The 16,293-nt window shown below is 40.0% G+C and overlaps 1 long non-coding RNA gene across 1 annotated transcript; it reads left to right on the top strand.

The window, feature by feature from the left end:
- Nucleotides 1-536: 536 nt before the first annotated feature.
- On the top strand, nucleotides 537-15,993 carry LOC119507329. The gene is made up of 3 exons (XR_005211205.1): nucleotides 537-594; nucleotides 841-1,004; nucleotides 15,707-15,993. It is a non-coding gene; the product is annotated as an uncharacterized LOC119507329 (long non-coding RNA).
- Nucleotides 15,994-16,293: the final 300 nt, after the last annotated feature.

The raw sequence follows: 16,293 nt of genomic DNA, 5'->3' as shown, positions 1-16,293 counted from the left end.
GCTGTGCGCAGCCCACACTTAGGGAGTGGGGAGCTTGGCTCCATCTCTTTGAGGGCAGAGTTTCTACATAAATTATTTGAAATACTTCTGCATGTTAGTTTTCTCCTGGAAACCTGATGTCAGTAACCAGCTTTATCATTTACTGTGTGACCTTGTTTTACCTTGATAAGTTTTTTCCTTGTCTATAAAATCTCTCTACTTCATGTAAGTTTTTGAGACATGGTAGATCAAATGCTTCATGCTTACTGTAACTATACAAATGTCTTCTTAATGGTTTCTCTTAGTTCACATTTCTTGTCCCCCGAGAGCCTCTGGTTGAGGACATCCACGTGAGGCTTTTCCCCTGGCTCTTGGGGACAACAGAGTTGGCATCTGGTCGGGGAGGAACTATGGCTTAAGGCGGTCGTTGCTGCCTTTGGGGTAGAACCTCAGGCCCCAGTAGGGAGATCTGCATTGCTTTAAGTTCCTTCACTTCCTGCCAGGAAAGCTCATAATATGGGGTGATTGCTGTGGCTAAGATTTCCCAATATAGATGTTTTAAGGCTGTTAACCAGGTCAGAGGTATGAGGAAAAGAAGGGCTTTTTTCTAATCAGGTAATACGAAGAGAGTCTGAGGTCAGGAGCTTTTGGATCCAAGGATTTTGGTAGCAGCCTCCCCCTCCACTACCCTTTCGGGCTTCCTCCTTTGCCCGGGCTTCTCCCTCAGTCTCTTAAGAGCGTTTTTCATTTCAGTTTTGTGAAAGTTCCTAATGCCGTTGCAGGTTGTGATTAGAATGATTGTCTTTATAAACAGACACTTGAAAGTCAGGTTCAAACAAGGCACATGCACGTTCTTTGCAGAGGATGTTAAGCTTGTTGACTGGAAGCCTGCCTGCCAGAACAAGATCCTTCTGCGCACACCAGAAACAATCTGCTATTGTCTCCAGGGATAAAACGGTGCCAATAAGAAATGAAAACTCCCAGCCAAGAGGAGGCGTACCACATTAACTGCTTCACCACTAAAGGTAATTATGGGAGGGGATGGAGAGGGTAAAAATCCTTTTCTTTGTTTGTAGCCTGGCAAGACACACATAGCATAAACGTGACCAACAGAGCCTTTCATCCGTCTGTTCCAATGAAGTGCATGTGTGCACCTGTCAGGGTTGGAGTTTTCCCCTCCTTTCAAGACTGCTTAATGCTGCCAGTGGAGAAAGCTGGGTTCCACCTCAGTTTCCTTTATGCTTCTCTAGGTCCCAGGAGCTGTTGCCTCAGGGACAGACCCCATGCTAGCAGGGAAGTAGGGTGTGCACATAGCTTTTAAGGCACCTTAAGGGAAGAGTCTGTGTCCATGGAGGGCGCTGGGGAAGGAGAAGTGAGAGAAAAGATCAAAGAAAGCAAACTGAATTAAGAAATGAGAGGCTTGTCTTAATTTTATCAATTCTTTAATTTGTAACTTAATAAGGGTATGGGGCAGAGAAAGATTGGAGGGGGAATTGAAACTCCGAAAGCCCCCTTTGCCACTTTGTCCCCTGAACTCTGATGAATAAAAATAAAGGAATATTAATTAGATCCATATGGGAATTCATTTACTTGCTTTCCACACTTTGTGTCTGGGCTTGACACCCTACTGCAACTCACCGGAAACCCCTCTGGTGGTAAACTTTGTCTCCTCTTCTTCACTCCACCACTGAGTGCACCCTTCATTTCCCATCCTCACACCCAATTCAGCTTTACTATTTAAAAATCAAATATATGCAGCAATTCAAAGACTCCAGGAGTTTTGAGAGGTTCAAGCTTCATGTGAGTAATCACTAAAGGGTCAAGAAGTGAGTCTCTGGGTCAACCGGGTTCCTTCAATCCATTACACAAGGCTTCCTCAACAGAACAACAACTTGCAGAGAAGCCCATTTCTGATTGCCAGCCAGATCCCTATAATACAGATGGTAATGATAGGGAAAACTGTGTGCATGGCATGGCAGGGGGGGAGGGGTAATATCAGAACTCTGTACTTTCTGCATGACTTTTCTAGAAAACTACAGCTGCTTAAATAAAAGAAAAATAAGAAAAAAATGAGCTGGATAACTCTAGATTATCTCAACGTCCAGTCTAACATTCTATGCATATGTTAGTGCCCCCATCCTCATTCTTCAGGCCCTTTATGGAAGATTTTGTTAAAGACAGGGCTACATCTATGTCCTTGTTTTCTCAAGTCACTCACATGCTCAGGGCACCATGTGATAAGGAAGACTTTAGTCTGGGGGCTGAGTTTTGCATGAACTCTGTTCACCATTATATTAGTTTCCTAGGGCTTTCATTACAAATTACCACAAACTTCGTGGCTTAAAACAACAGAAATTTATTTTCTCACAGTTCAGTGGGCCAGAAGTCTTAAATCAATGTGTTAGTAGGACTGGTTCCTTCTGGAGACTCTGTAGGAGAAACTGTTCCAGGCTCTCTCCTAGTGTCTAAAGGTGGTCTTGGTGTTCTTAGCTAGTAGACACATTACCCCAATCACTGTCTCCAACTCCACATCACCTTGTTCTCATCGTGGCTCTCTTTGTCCTCCCCTCTTCTTATAAAAACACTAGTCGTTGGATTTAGGGCCCACCCTAATCCAGGATGATCTCATTTGATACTCTTAACTAATGACTTCTGCAAAGACCCAAAATAAGGTCACTTTCTGAGGTTTTTGGTGGTCATAACTTTTTCAGGGACACTGTTCAACCTATTACAAACACCAAAATAATCTTAAAACAACAAGCTTTATGAAGGCATGAATCATTTCTGTCTTATTCGCTGCAGTACCTCAATGCCTATTCAAGACACTTAATGACTATTCATTAATAAATGAATAAATAAAGTTGAAATGGGGCCTAAGTGATAGGAACTAGTGTATGTTGCCAGTTGCATTCAAATTAAGACATCAATGATGGGCCAACAGTTTTCTAGGGTGCTTGCTTTTTATGATTTTTCAGTGAATTTATGAGTCTGTGACTCACTGAACTGAGGGAAATGCAGTCTTTTCACCTAAAGAGGTTTACTTTATAGTGTACTTTTTAAAAAACCAATATTTCTGTTATTTCCTTACTTTCACTTTCTCTCTTCTCCTTTTTTCTTTGCTTTCTTTTCTTCTTTTCTTCTGCTGCCTTAGTCTACTATTGCCAGTCCTCTGTTTTCTTCTCAGTTCTCCTTGCTTTTCTTCTCCTTTCCCTGTGATTTTCCCTGTTTTCAATTCTTCATAATTGTGCTTTTGAAAGGTGTGGATCTGGAATATAAACCTATACACACACATATTTTAATAACAATTGGATCAAAGGGGTCCCCAACATTTAGATTTGAATCTAAAGGAGAATCATACTTACACAGTGATTTTATACTGTTTCCCTGAAGTAAGAAGAAATGGCTAATTTTATATTTTGATTCAGTCATAAGTGGAAAAGAATTCCACTTATGTTTTCCAGCATAGAGTGTTTTAATATATTACTCTTTGCATCTTTTGAAACTATTAAACTAGGACATAATGAGGGAGGTGACATTAGACATAATAAGCTGCTAGCCATCCGACTAAGAAATCCTTTCTCACGCTATTTCCTGCCGAGTGAGATTGTATGGATGCCTGCAAATATCTTAGCTCAGTGCACCGCTTGAACATCCCTATTACCTTTCTGAGCCTCAGATCTAGTTCTTTGATTTGTTCTCTCAAGCTCCTTAAAGCTCTTCTATGCCACTTTGGATGGTATTTAGGAATCCTTGATGAATATGCTCATTATCTAATACAAAGTGACATAAAACACTCCTGCCATGAACTCTGCCACAGAACCATACCCTGCTGAACTCCTGTGATTCATGCAGTACTAGATTAATAGCATTTATGTTATTCATATATCTCAGTTGACCTTGATCTGCTAGGAACTCCTTCCTTTTTATCTCTGTTCCATACTAGGGAGGTTTTGTCCCGTTAACAATGGTTCTTTTGTACATCAAAGCACAGCCCCCCCTTAACATCCCAAGTTTTAATTTTCCTTGCATGCATAATATGTATCTCTCTTCTGTTCACTGTCAGTTACTTCTTACCTACGTTTAATTAATGGATAATAGAATTTTTTATTCATTTTGCCAAAGAAAAGTTCTTAACAATTAACCTTTTGGTATCCAAATTAAAAAAAAAAAAAAAAGACTGCAGCTTTGTGAATGAAAAATATTCACTGAAATGATTTTTTCTTCTCTTTTTCAAATTTAAAAAAATATGGGTTATAAACTGAAGCTGAGATCTAGTCTCATATAATACTTCAGCATCTTCCAATTAATAGTATTTCTTTGTCTTGGAGCACAAAAAAGTTTTAACAACACTGCAATATACCTGTTTGGGTTGAGAATTAAATATATTTATTTTATATACATGTATATATATGTATATATAATGTATACAAACAAAGGTTGGTGGGCAATAAATGCGAGTTTAATTCCATGAAACAATCCTGCCATTCCTTTTAGGGAACTTCTTTGAAAAATACTTAACCAAAGGCAAACAAATGGACAAAACAAAAACAAAATATAAAAACAAAAAACTTATAACCTTGGAATTACTTTGTAATGTGAAGTTTCCCTACTTCCAATAAAATACCTTACTAGTAAAGCATCCCCTTTGCTTTTTTAAACCTCCAATTCACTTATTTCTTTTTAATCAGTGAATACTTATCTGCTATTTAGTGGTTCCATGTAAAATATTTGTAATCAAGTTCTTCAGCAACAGCTCTAGTGGCAGCGATAGGTGGGTAAAATCTTTTTAAAACTTCTTCCGTGAAGCCCAATTTAGAGTGCTCATACTGTCTCTTGTTTTGTTTTTAGTTGGTGATTCAAATCTTTATGTAGTTACTGCAGTATTTATTCTACTGGTACATTAGTGTTCTCTGAGGAGGTATTTCATATCTCATCTTAGATATAGCAGGATGTGCAATGAGAATTACCTGCGTTTTTAAAAAATCCAAATTCTCACACCTCAGTGTATATAAATGTCACCTGGGCAGCTTTTTGAACATGCAGATTCCTGGGCCTCATCTGAAAAATGCTGACTTAGTCATTCAGAGTTAAGGGCCAAGTCCTGTGTTTTAAACAAGCAGCCCTGGTGTTTCCAAGGTGCTTGGCTACAGAGCTGATTTTGAGAAACACTGTTCTAAAATATTATGGAGCAAAGAGCTTGTGCTGAAGGGCTTAGAGTCTGAAGGTTTGAAGGATGCAGTGAAAATGCATTTCTAAATGCATAATGTTGCACCTAGACGTATAACAAAGATGCATAAAATATATTAACTGGGTAAAAGAAATACTTCATAGGTTACCAGGAACTTTGGCTTTCAATATCTTGCTGGAAGCAGGAAGGGAGAGTGCCTACAGAAGTTGTTTAAAATGTAATGTGGAGTGATGAGTGCTGTTGGTGGTAGGGATGATAGGATAGTTTCCTCTCTACCCCTCTTGGGCTTATGATTCCTCATGAAAAAGACTAGGGCAGGGCAGGCTAAAACTGTTCTGTGGGAATGAAGTTATTCACCATGCAGGGAGACTTATTCGGTTTGTCTTCCCATCATTGTGCCGTAGGGAATAAATGATTCAAATCTTGAGAGGGTTTTTAACTCCAGGCTCAATTGCTCATTTTACTAGATGAATAGGTGTGAGGCTATTCATAGTCTGGATTAAAGTAATTAGTGTAAAGCCTAGTTTAAAATTAGGGCATATAGTTAATTGTTTCTGTCTATGTTGGCTTTAATTACATGAGATAACACATGTGAAAGTGCCTAGCACAGAATCTGGCATATGTTAAGTACTTACATCCTATTGCCAATTTAGCATCTACTCTAGGATAACCTGCAACATCTTCAAACTCAACGTAAGCCAAATTGATCTCATCTTCTCTGTTTCCCCAACCACCCAGTTACTTAAGCTGGAAACCTTTGTGTCATCCTTGATGTCCCCTTATCATTCTCCCCTCTAAACCCTATTGACTTTACCTCCCCAATATCTCTTAAATCACTCAATTCAGTCGTTTATTGCTCTTGGAATATAGCAATGAACCACAGAGTGAAGATCTGTACCAAGTTTCTAGGCAGGTTTGGGTGATGGTTCAAAGAGTTTGGCACATACGAGGAATAGGGAGGGCCAGGGTGAAAGTGAAGGATGGGAGCCAGAACGCAAAGGACCTTTAAGCCTTGTGACGAATTTTGATATTTTATCCTAAAACCAATGGGGAAAGTTTGAAGAGTTTTGAGCATGATGCTATCATGTGTGACGGGATCAGATTTGTGTTTACAAGATTTGCTCACTTCTGTGTCTCTCCAACCCCATTTGTTGTAACACAAGACCAGGTCACCATTTTCTCACCTCTAAACTATTGCATCTGTTCTCGTTGACGTGTTCCTTCTCCCCTCAAATGTGAGCTCCCCACTGCAACCAGACAAACAGAACAGAAACAAACAAAACAAAAATCCTAGAATTCTGATTAGGTCACTCTTCCTGTGTCAAATCTTTTTAATGACTTCCCAGTGCCTTTAGGATAAAATCCAAATCCCCAGACAGGCTTTCCAGGGCTTCTGGCTAGTGTTTACTTTCCAGTATCCGCTCTCACCACTTTCCCTCTCATACTGTCCAGGCACAATGAACTTTCAATTCTTCTAACCAACCGTGCTCTCTCTCACCCAGACCTTCCCTTTCTCTCTGCCTGGGCACCACCCTTGCCCAGCCTCGCTCGGGCTGGCTAATTCCTGAAGGTTCATGTTCTCCCAGTGGGCTTTTCCAGCCCTTAACTATGTGGACCCCCTGCTAATTCTATCATCCCCTCATATCATTTACCACATTTCCCTGCTAGATTTAAACTCCACCAATGTCTGTGCTGGACATTACAGCTCTTCAATCACAGACATTCACACAGCATCTCGACACACACTGGAAAAATGAGCGAATGAGCAGAAACTATCGGTTTCCTTCATTTTGCCTTTTCTATCATGTCTTCTTTTGGAAGAATTCAGTGGGAAAAGGAATATTTCAAGTTTAGATGACAAATCTTAGTCCTTGTAATAATGTTGGGAATGAAGGTAAACAAGATAACCTTTAAACAAGGAGGAAGGATCTGAAAAATGAGGAAAACAAGAAAGAAAAAACTCAAGGGAAATTATTACTCTCCTAAATGGGCAATGCTAAGTGATTACTGTATTTAATTAGTTATATAATGTTTTCCTTTATTCCTTTCTTAATTATAATAATACTTGAAAACTGCTTTACATTTTAAAGTGCTTTTCACACACTTGATCTCGTTATCCTAACAACCTTGTGTTATCATCACCCACTTTATGGATTAGGAAATTGAGGCAAAGCTATGACACTAAGAGACGCCCAATGGTAAGTGGCAGGTCAGGATTTGACCCCACGTCCTGGCCTCAAATCCCATGCTCTGCGCTTCTACTACATCACATTCCTTTCTGTCAGAAAACAAAACAAAACAAAAGAAAACAAAATGAAATAGTCAACTGCTCTGGGCACTGTTTTATGTGCACCGTTACTTAATCCATTAAAAGCTGAAAACAAATGGGAGGAAAAGAACAACAAGAGGGAAGAATACTACTGTCGCCAGGAGCGGAAGCAGTTTCTGAATCTCTGCCCGTAGGAGGAGCAACAGCTGTGTGGGAGACGGCCGCCCCGATGGAGGTGCTCGATAAGCAGCTTTACGGCCTGCGGAGGAGCACCCTTACACGGGAGGCTTCAGCTGCCGTGTCAGATTGCAGTTTAAACAGCCCGTTAATCAGTGGTGATGCCTGAGATTCTACTAGGCACCAGGCACCTTAAGAAGAGAAAGGGGAAGACAGAAATCAGAGGTTAAAAAATAAAAAAATAATCTTTCTCGTTTTGATTAAATTTATAATCTATGGGGGAAATGATAAGCCCTCAAAACCTCTTACGTTGACAACCGAGACTCCGTTTTGAGGAGATGATTAAATGAAGAGTCCACACCAGCAGCTTTCAACCTTGGCTGCACATTAGAATCTCCTTGGGGAACTCTAAAAATGCCCAAGCCCAGGCTACAGCCCAGAATAAGTAAATCAGAATCTTTGAAGGTGAAGCCCAGCTGATTCCTTGCTTCAGATAAGGTTGAAAAACATCATAATCCTTGTTGCTCAAAGCGCGGCCTGCACACCAGCAGCGGCTTCTCCTAGAAGCTTATTAAAAAGGACTCCCCACCTACAGAAACAGAATCCCTGGGTGATTTCTATGTGTGTTAAAGTGTGAAAAGCACTGCCTAGAATACCCTTTTTCTGCAATTCAACAGGAGTTATCTCAATTTTAGTTTTATGATTCCTAACAGTATTTCTTTTTGATTATTTCAAGGGATCCTGCAAAATTCCTCAATACTGAACCAAAATTAATTTAAATCTACTTAATTAAATGAGCAGATTACAACAACCAGCATCTACTAGGGTCTCATTAGAGCTCAGCACCGGGCTAAGGGCTTGTCTACATTACCTTATATAAACTAATTAAATTCTCATAACCCTGATGTTTCACTATTATCCTGTTTGATAATTAATAAACTGAGGTTCAGATAAGTTACCTGCCTAAAGTCATACAGTTGGTAAGAGGTGGTGGAGACAGAAATCGTACCCATGTGTGCCTGATTTTATAGTCATTAGATGGTTATCCTGCTCTTTCACTGGGGGAGAGATGATATTAAAACAAATAACAGGGACCCACATACCCAAAAACTATAGATACCCTAACCATAGTTAGGGCACTTTGGACTTAAGTTTTATTTCTACCTCTGCCTTTAAAACTTAAGAAAAATTTGTATGCCTCAGTTTGATTAAAAATGTGATGATATTATTTAGAAATTTAATGTCTTTTTATTTCATATCTAAATGCCCATGGTATGAAATTCAAAAAGTTCAAAAGAGTATTTTGTGAAAAGTAAATCTCCCTTCTGCGCCTACATCCCCACCACTCAGTTTCTTCCCCACAGGCAATAAATGGTCTGGATATTTTATTGTATTCCAACAATCACTCATAAGGTGAATGGAATGACTATGATTGATTTAATCTCTTCAAGATTTATCTTCTGGGCAGAGGAGAGGGTTGAGAGTGGGGGCCTAGCAAAATGGCGCCTGTTAGCAAAATAGAAGAATATTATTGAATAGGCAATCAAGACTGTCTGCCATGGCTTTAATGACTTGTTCATTTTACCTAATGGCATGTTGATGGCAATTTCCAAACCTTTGCTGATAAACTTTACATAAATGGTATTTTGATACCTGATGACCTTTACATAAATGCTTTCTTCCAGAAGACTGGTTGCCGGTGATCCTTGGCTCCTCTGCCACATGGCAAGGCTGGCAGTAGCATCTCCTGGTCTCTCCCTTCTCTCCCAGGTTCTGTTTCACCTTTGCATATGTGCAAGTGTTTCCATAGGATAAATACCTAGAGGTGGAATGTCTGGGTCAGAGGTAGGTGCATTTAAAATGTTGATAGATACTGTCAATTGTTCTCCATAGAGGTTGGACCATTTACACTCCCACCAGCAGCAATGTCGATGCCTGGTTCACTGTACACTTGCCATCACAGCACATTATCAAACTTCTCAATCTTTGCTAATTGGGTAGATGAAAAGTGGTATGTAAGTATATATGGTGGTTTGAAGCTGTATGTACCCCAGAAAAACATGTTCTTGAATCTAATCCACTCTGGTAGGTGTAAACCTATTGTAAGTAGCACCTTTTGATAAGGTGACCCACCTCATTCAGGATGGGCATTAATCCTCTTACTGGGATCCTTTATAATGGAGAGAAGAGAGAGAGAGAGAGGGAGAAAGAGAGAGGAGGGGGGAGAGAGAGCGAACTACAGAAGCAAGAAGCTGAAACAGAACCTGGGAGAGGGGACAGACCAGGAGATGCCACCACCAGCCTTGCCATGTGGCAGAGGAGCCAAGGATCACCGGCAGCCAGTCTTCTGGAAGAAAGCATCACTTTGACGATGTCTTAATTTGGATTTTCTTTTGACTTCAAAACCATAAGCTAATAAATTCCCAGTGTTTAATTTGATCCATTTCATGGTATTTGCTTAAGCAGCCTGGGAAACTGAAATTATTAATTAATTTTAATTAATATTTAAAAATTATTCTTTGAATGATGATCTTTTCAAATTTTTAAGAAACATTTGTATTTACTCTTCTGTGACTTTTCTCTTTCTATCCTTTTTTTTTTACTTGTCTTTTCTTAACAATTTCTTAAAGCTCTCTGTATTAGAGAAATTAGACTTTTTTATGCATCACAAACATTATTCTCAGTTTGTTTTTGGCATTTTGACTTTATGCTTTTTTTTTTGCCATGTAGAAATGTTTTATTATGTCATCAAATTTAAAGTCTTACTTTATGACTTCTAGATTTTGCATCAATATTGGAAAGATCTTTCCTGCCCAATGATTATTTTAAAAGTTTTTTCAATATTTTTTTTAATGTTCTTAATGTTTAATTTTCACAGTAAAACATTGTTCCATGAAATTTCTTTTAGTGTAAGTTCCTTCCCAACCTCACCCCCTGCCCTCATGGCTAGTTGTGCCAATACCTTTTCTTGAATAATCTACCTTTTCTCCATTGTCACTTTTACCAATTATTAAATGTCTTCACACTTATTTCTGAATTTCTGTTCTGTTCTATTGGTCTATCTGCTTGTTCATACTGTTTGTAATAATGGTATCATACTGTGCATAATAATTGTTTTAATATCTAGCAGGGCTAGACCTCCTGACCTCCATTATTGTGTCAAATTTTGTAGGTATTTTTACTGTTTTCTTTTACATTTTAATTTTATTTTTCATTTAGTTTATTGAATTAAAAGTCCCATTTGTATTATTATTAAAATTAAGTTAAATTTATAAACTAACTTAAGGAACTCTTAATGATATTTTGTCTTTCTTTCAAAGGGTATGGTATACCTTTCCTTCCCACCCCCCACCTAGTTTTCGTTTTTAAATTTAGGAATGTTTGATTCACTTTGTCAGAGGAATTTGCCTTTAGGACATAGGAAAAAATATAATTCAGATTTTCCTGATTTTTGTTTTTGTCTTTATGTTTGGTCAAAATGTTCCCTTGAGTTCACCTACCAATTCTGTGACTGAAATTATAATGGAAAAAAAGTAAATTTGCTCTCATAAAGTCTCTTGAGTGCTTTGTCCTGAAAGTTTGAGTGGGTAGACAATTCATAGCAATGACAAGTCTGCATTTTGTCCTAAGAGACTTGGTTGGGAAACAAAAACTGCACATACCACTTAAAACAGTCCTTGCTGTTTCACAGCAGAGTTTTGCAAGTCCTGGAGGATATCCCGTGGCTCCATATCTTTCAAGGATTAATACACCTTGTTGTGGACTTTGTTGTAGGCCAGTAACCACAGTGAGGCCATCCAGTTCAGTTATCACTCAGGGCAAGCAGCATATTGACATTTCATAACCAGCCTCACTCTCATGCCAACATTCAAAAAGGACAACCAAAACAAAAAATTATTTTGTTTAAGTCTTGTCTTTAATTCTGCAAGTGAAATGTGAACCTTTTTGAAATTGAGTACCTGGGTAATAAAAACATCCTTATCAATATTGGGTGTGTACTGTAATCACACAGTCACTGTTTTGGGAAGTACATAGATCATGGTCAAATACTTCTTTCAGTTTGCTAGGAGTTGTTATACAAATCTTATGAAATAGTTTTTATTTCTCTGCATGCTCTGACTTGCCATTAAGTAAAGAACTTCCTCTCATAGCTAACCAAACTTTCTTGATTCCTCTCTGCTTTAAGTATCTAGTGCCTGTTTCCCAGAGATGTACTTGTTTCCATTGAAATTATTCCTAGTTTGCAGCACATATACCAACACCTCTACTCCAACAATCAGCCTTTTGCAATTTTTTTACATGTTTAATTGTTCTTTAGGAACAAATGGAAAATTAAAGGTTAAAAAAGTAATCTTTTTTCTTTGCAGTTATTTTGTTAGGAAACAACATCCTGAAATGTGTTCACTACATTCTTATTTCTTTCTGTATAGCTGCACAGGGTCCAATCAGGTCCAAAGTTGCATCAGAAGTCAACATTAGTTTCATGATCAGGTAGAAGGGGAACACTGGATGCTTTTAATTTATCTGATGTTTTACAACTTTGGGGAACTCATTCTATCTTCCCGTTTACCTGGCCAGTTCTCTCTGTTGTTTATGTTTTCTTTCTTTCCTTCTTTCTTTCTTTCTTTCTTTCTTTCTTTCTTTCTTTCTTTCTTTCTTTCTTTCTTTCTTTCTTTCTTTCTTTCTCTATCTTTCTTTCTTTCTTTCTTTTGTTCTTTCTTTCTTTCTTTCAACTGGTACTTTTCATTCAATAAGTATAATCTGATTAAACTCTGGACAGCATTTGGTATCAAGTTTTTACCCTTTGCCCTAGGGGCTTATTCAATTCCCTCAAAAATAATATGATGTGAAGACCTTGATTGCAATGTTTTTTATAATGAACATTTCAAACAAACTTAGTGCCCAACAAGAGGGAACTGGCTGAGTAAGTCAACTCACTTATCCCCCATCCTTGTCTCTCCTCCCTCATGGTTCACCCCTCTCTACTTCTTCCTTACTCTGTATCAGGAATAAACCCTCCCTTCCCACTCAGAGAAGATGCTGAGAGAGGACTGTGGGAGGCTGGAATGAGTGTTTATGTGCAAACCATAAATGTGAGGATCCTCAGTGATGGGCAGAGACAGGGTTTGGAGAAGACCTTTAGGAGAGGGAGGCAAAGCTGTGGCCTTAGCTCCTTGGCCTCATGTGCAAAGGTAGTCCAGAATCAAAAGTGGAATTCAGGAGGCCTGGGTTCCAGATCCATTTCTGCTTTTAGAAATAAATATCATTGCATTGGATGATGGGCCACAGGCCACCTACTCTCTGTAAAAGGAGGCTTGGATTCAGGCTTTCAGGTCCTCTTCTGATCTAAAATTGATTCTTTTTAAAAAATCCAAATCTGATCACATCACTCCTAACACTTCCAAAGGCTTCCCCTCTGCTCTTAGAATGAAGTCCACACTTCCACTATTCAGGCAGCCTAGAATAGGGAACCTTGGGCTGGCAGAAAGGGGGGCACAGGACTAGGATTGGAAATGAGCCAATCCTGAACCACCCTCACTGGACCAATCAAGATAGCCAAGAATGCAAGCACCAACCAAAATGGCCTTCAGTTGAACCAATGACAAGTCACTCTTAGCTGGTCCCCCATTTGACCACAGTACAGTCCCTTATTTGCATAAAAATCAGCCAATCCTAAAACACCAAGTGTCTAAGCCCTCTCCCTCTGACCAATAAAAGACCAAGACTGACCTCACTGGGGCGATTCTTGCTTGAGTTTCTTTCTTGAGTCTACTGTACCTGATATGCTTTGTTGTGCGCTATCCTGAGTTGTATGTTTACACTGCCTGAGCTATAATTCTGCTTGAGCTAAGGAGCAGTCTCTTTGCTCTGAGACTCCAGCCTGATGGTTCCCTCAGTAACATCTCAAATAAAGCCTTGGTATCACTTGACCTCTGGCCTGCCCCGTCTGTGAATTCCTTCTTGGTGGGACCCTGAACCTGGAGTAAGACTCCTCTCTGGTAGGAGCCCGGCCTCTATCAGTGAGCCGGCAACATTATGGCCTTCCGTGAGCTGGTCCAGGTCTACCTCACAATCTCTTCTCGTATCCTCCTTTTACTCTCAAGATACCAAAATCCTTCTCACCAAACAAACTTAATACATCCCCTTCCTGCAAGTAACTCTTTTCTTACACTACTTGCTTCTAATTTAACCTTCATGTCTTGGATGAAATGTTTTTTCCTCAAGGAAGCTTTGCTTGACCTCCATACGTTGGGGCTTCTATGAACTCTGTTCATAGCAGTTATCATAATTTAAGTATTTGTGAAATGAGGTAATGCGGTTTTCCCAGCTAAGACTATAAATTCCACAAGCAACTTTTTCACTATTGTTAGCTCTAATGCAATGATATTTATTTCCTGATTAAATGAATGTGTTTTATTCATTCATGCTGAATGAAAAGAAGGGATCATGGATTGGCATATAAAGGCATTTACATTCTAACAAAACCCAAAGTTCAGCTTAAATGTCCCAACAGTCTATGTTTAATCTTTGCTAGAAATATTCTAGAAAAATGAGCTTTAATTTATTTTTTTATTATGGAAGAGACAGCTAGTTGTGAGAAGATAGCACTACAATAGAGCGAGTGTAATTAAGAGACCAGCATATGAATCTCAGTTCTGCCTCTTCCTAGCTGTGACTCCTCGGGCAGAGGCATTTAATCTCTCTGAGGCTTAGGGTCTCATCCCCAGCTCCCATTTCAGTAGCCGGGCACCATGCTAAAGAGGAAGGTCCAGAGCAGGATGTAGGTGAGGAGACGTCCAAAGAGACCCCGTGTGAAGAGAGGTCTTCCACCTCCTTCCTGCTTTGAGAATTAAGAGTGGGAGAGCAGGATGGAGGCAAGCAGGTGAAAGATGAAACCATGGAGGCCGAGGATGCCACCTGTGGCCTCTGATGGCGCTACCACTGAGGTCGGCAGTAATCCAGAAGGGTGGGGGTACCCCTGCACAGCTGCCTGGCCGATAAACCGTGGTCCTCGCACCCATCGGGGGCTCAGCCTCTGCTGTCTCTTTGACCTTGGGGAGCTGTAAGACGCTGCGGACACAAGTCCCTTGGCGTTTCCTCAGACAGACTGGGTAGAGGTTCCCATGGAGCCATCTTGCGCTGGAGCTGTTTGTGTTTTCTTTCTATTTGTTTGGTTTTGTGGTCCCTCAGGAAGAATCAGAAAGAAAGAATTATTTGTGTTTTGGTCACTGTGGCAGCCAAAGGGTGGGAGCCCCCATTCCCTGAGGGAAGAGGTGGAGCCTTGAGCACACAGGAGTGCCCTTGACTAGAGCACAGACTTTGAAGGTCATTGGGCCTAATCACTGTTGGTAATCAACTTCCAGTAGACTCAGCTGAGGCTTCTGTGTAACCAAATCTTGTGAGGCTCTGCTGGACTATATGAGGCACTTCTCTTCCTCTTGTTTGCAAGGATCATTGATTTCCATTTCCCAACTGGCGGCCACTGGGAAGAATCCTCCTGTTAAGTTCCTAATTAAAACTCATGGGTAACTCTTTGCCTGACATATTCTTTGGTCTTGGGGTTGAGTCTGGCTGGAGCAGTCACTTGGTCCCAGGTCCAAACTAAAACAGAACAGGGGTAGACAGGAGCTGGGGGATGATCACAACTTTAGCTTTTGTGTTCAAGGAAAGGCTGTGATATCTGAGCAGAGACATGGACCCATGAGAGGAAATCAGCCACTTGATGATCTTGGAAATAGCTTTCCAGGCAAGGAATAGTTCAGGCCCTAAGCTAAAAACAAGTGTAGAGTGCTCAAAGGACAGGATGAGAGCCAGCATGTCTGGAGCCTGGAGAACAAAGGTGAGAGGAGTTGAAGATGAGGTCTAAGAGGTGGTAGATGGGCAGTGTTGGGCATGGCTCCCAATGATCCCTACCTCCTGGTCTTCATGCCCTGGTGTAAAACCCTCCCTTTTTGGTGGCCAGACTTAAAAATTCACTTCCAGCAAAGAATGCAGCAAAATAGAATACAGAGGAAGGTTAATTCTGAGACAGGTGGTAGAAAACTGCAATTCCTTACTTTCTCTCTTTTTTTCTTCTTCTTGGTTCACTCTAGTGAAACAAGTTGCCATTTCTGAGCTGCCCTATGAAGAGACCCATGTGGCAAGGGTGAAACAATGAAGAACTGTGGCCATCAGACCAACAGCCCGTGGAGAACTGAATCCTGCCACCAGCCATGGGAATGAGTTTGGAAGCAGATCCTCATCAGTCGAGCATGGAGATAACTACAGCCCCTTCCAACACCTTGAATGCAGCTAGTAAGAGCTGCTGAAGTAGAGGGCTCAACTAAGCTGCATTTGAATTTATTACCTACAGAAACAGTGAGGTAATAAATGTTATTGCAAGCCACTGCATTTTGGAGTAATTTATTACACAGCAATAGATAACTAATACAGGTGGATAGGACCAAATCATCTAGAGGTTTATAGTCTGCCATGAGTTTGGATTTCTCTCTCATAATAATGTAGAGAGGAATATTGTCACTTTTAAAAAGATCACTTATGGGGACAAGAGTGGAAGCAGGGAACCACTTAGGATGCTCTTGAAGTATGAATATGAAATGGTCAGATTTAAGACCTATTTTGAGCATAATGCTATTATGACTTGCTGGGGATTGGATTTAGGGGATCCAATGGAAAAAGA

The sequence above is a fragment of the Choloepus didactylus genome, chromosome 12, assembly GCF_015220235.1.
Source record: "Choloepus didactylus isolate mChoDid1 chromosome 12, mChoDid1.pri, whole genome shotgun sequence".
In the NCBI taxonomy this organism is placed as follows: domain Eukaryota; kingdom Metazoa; phylum Chordata; class Mammalia; order Pilosa; family Megalonychidae; genus Choloepus; species Choloepus didactylus.
This window is presented reverse-complemented; position numbering and strand designations above follow the sequence as displayed.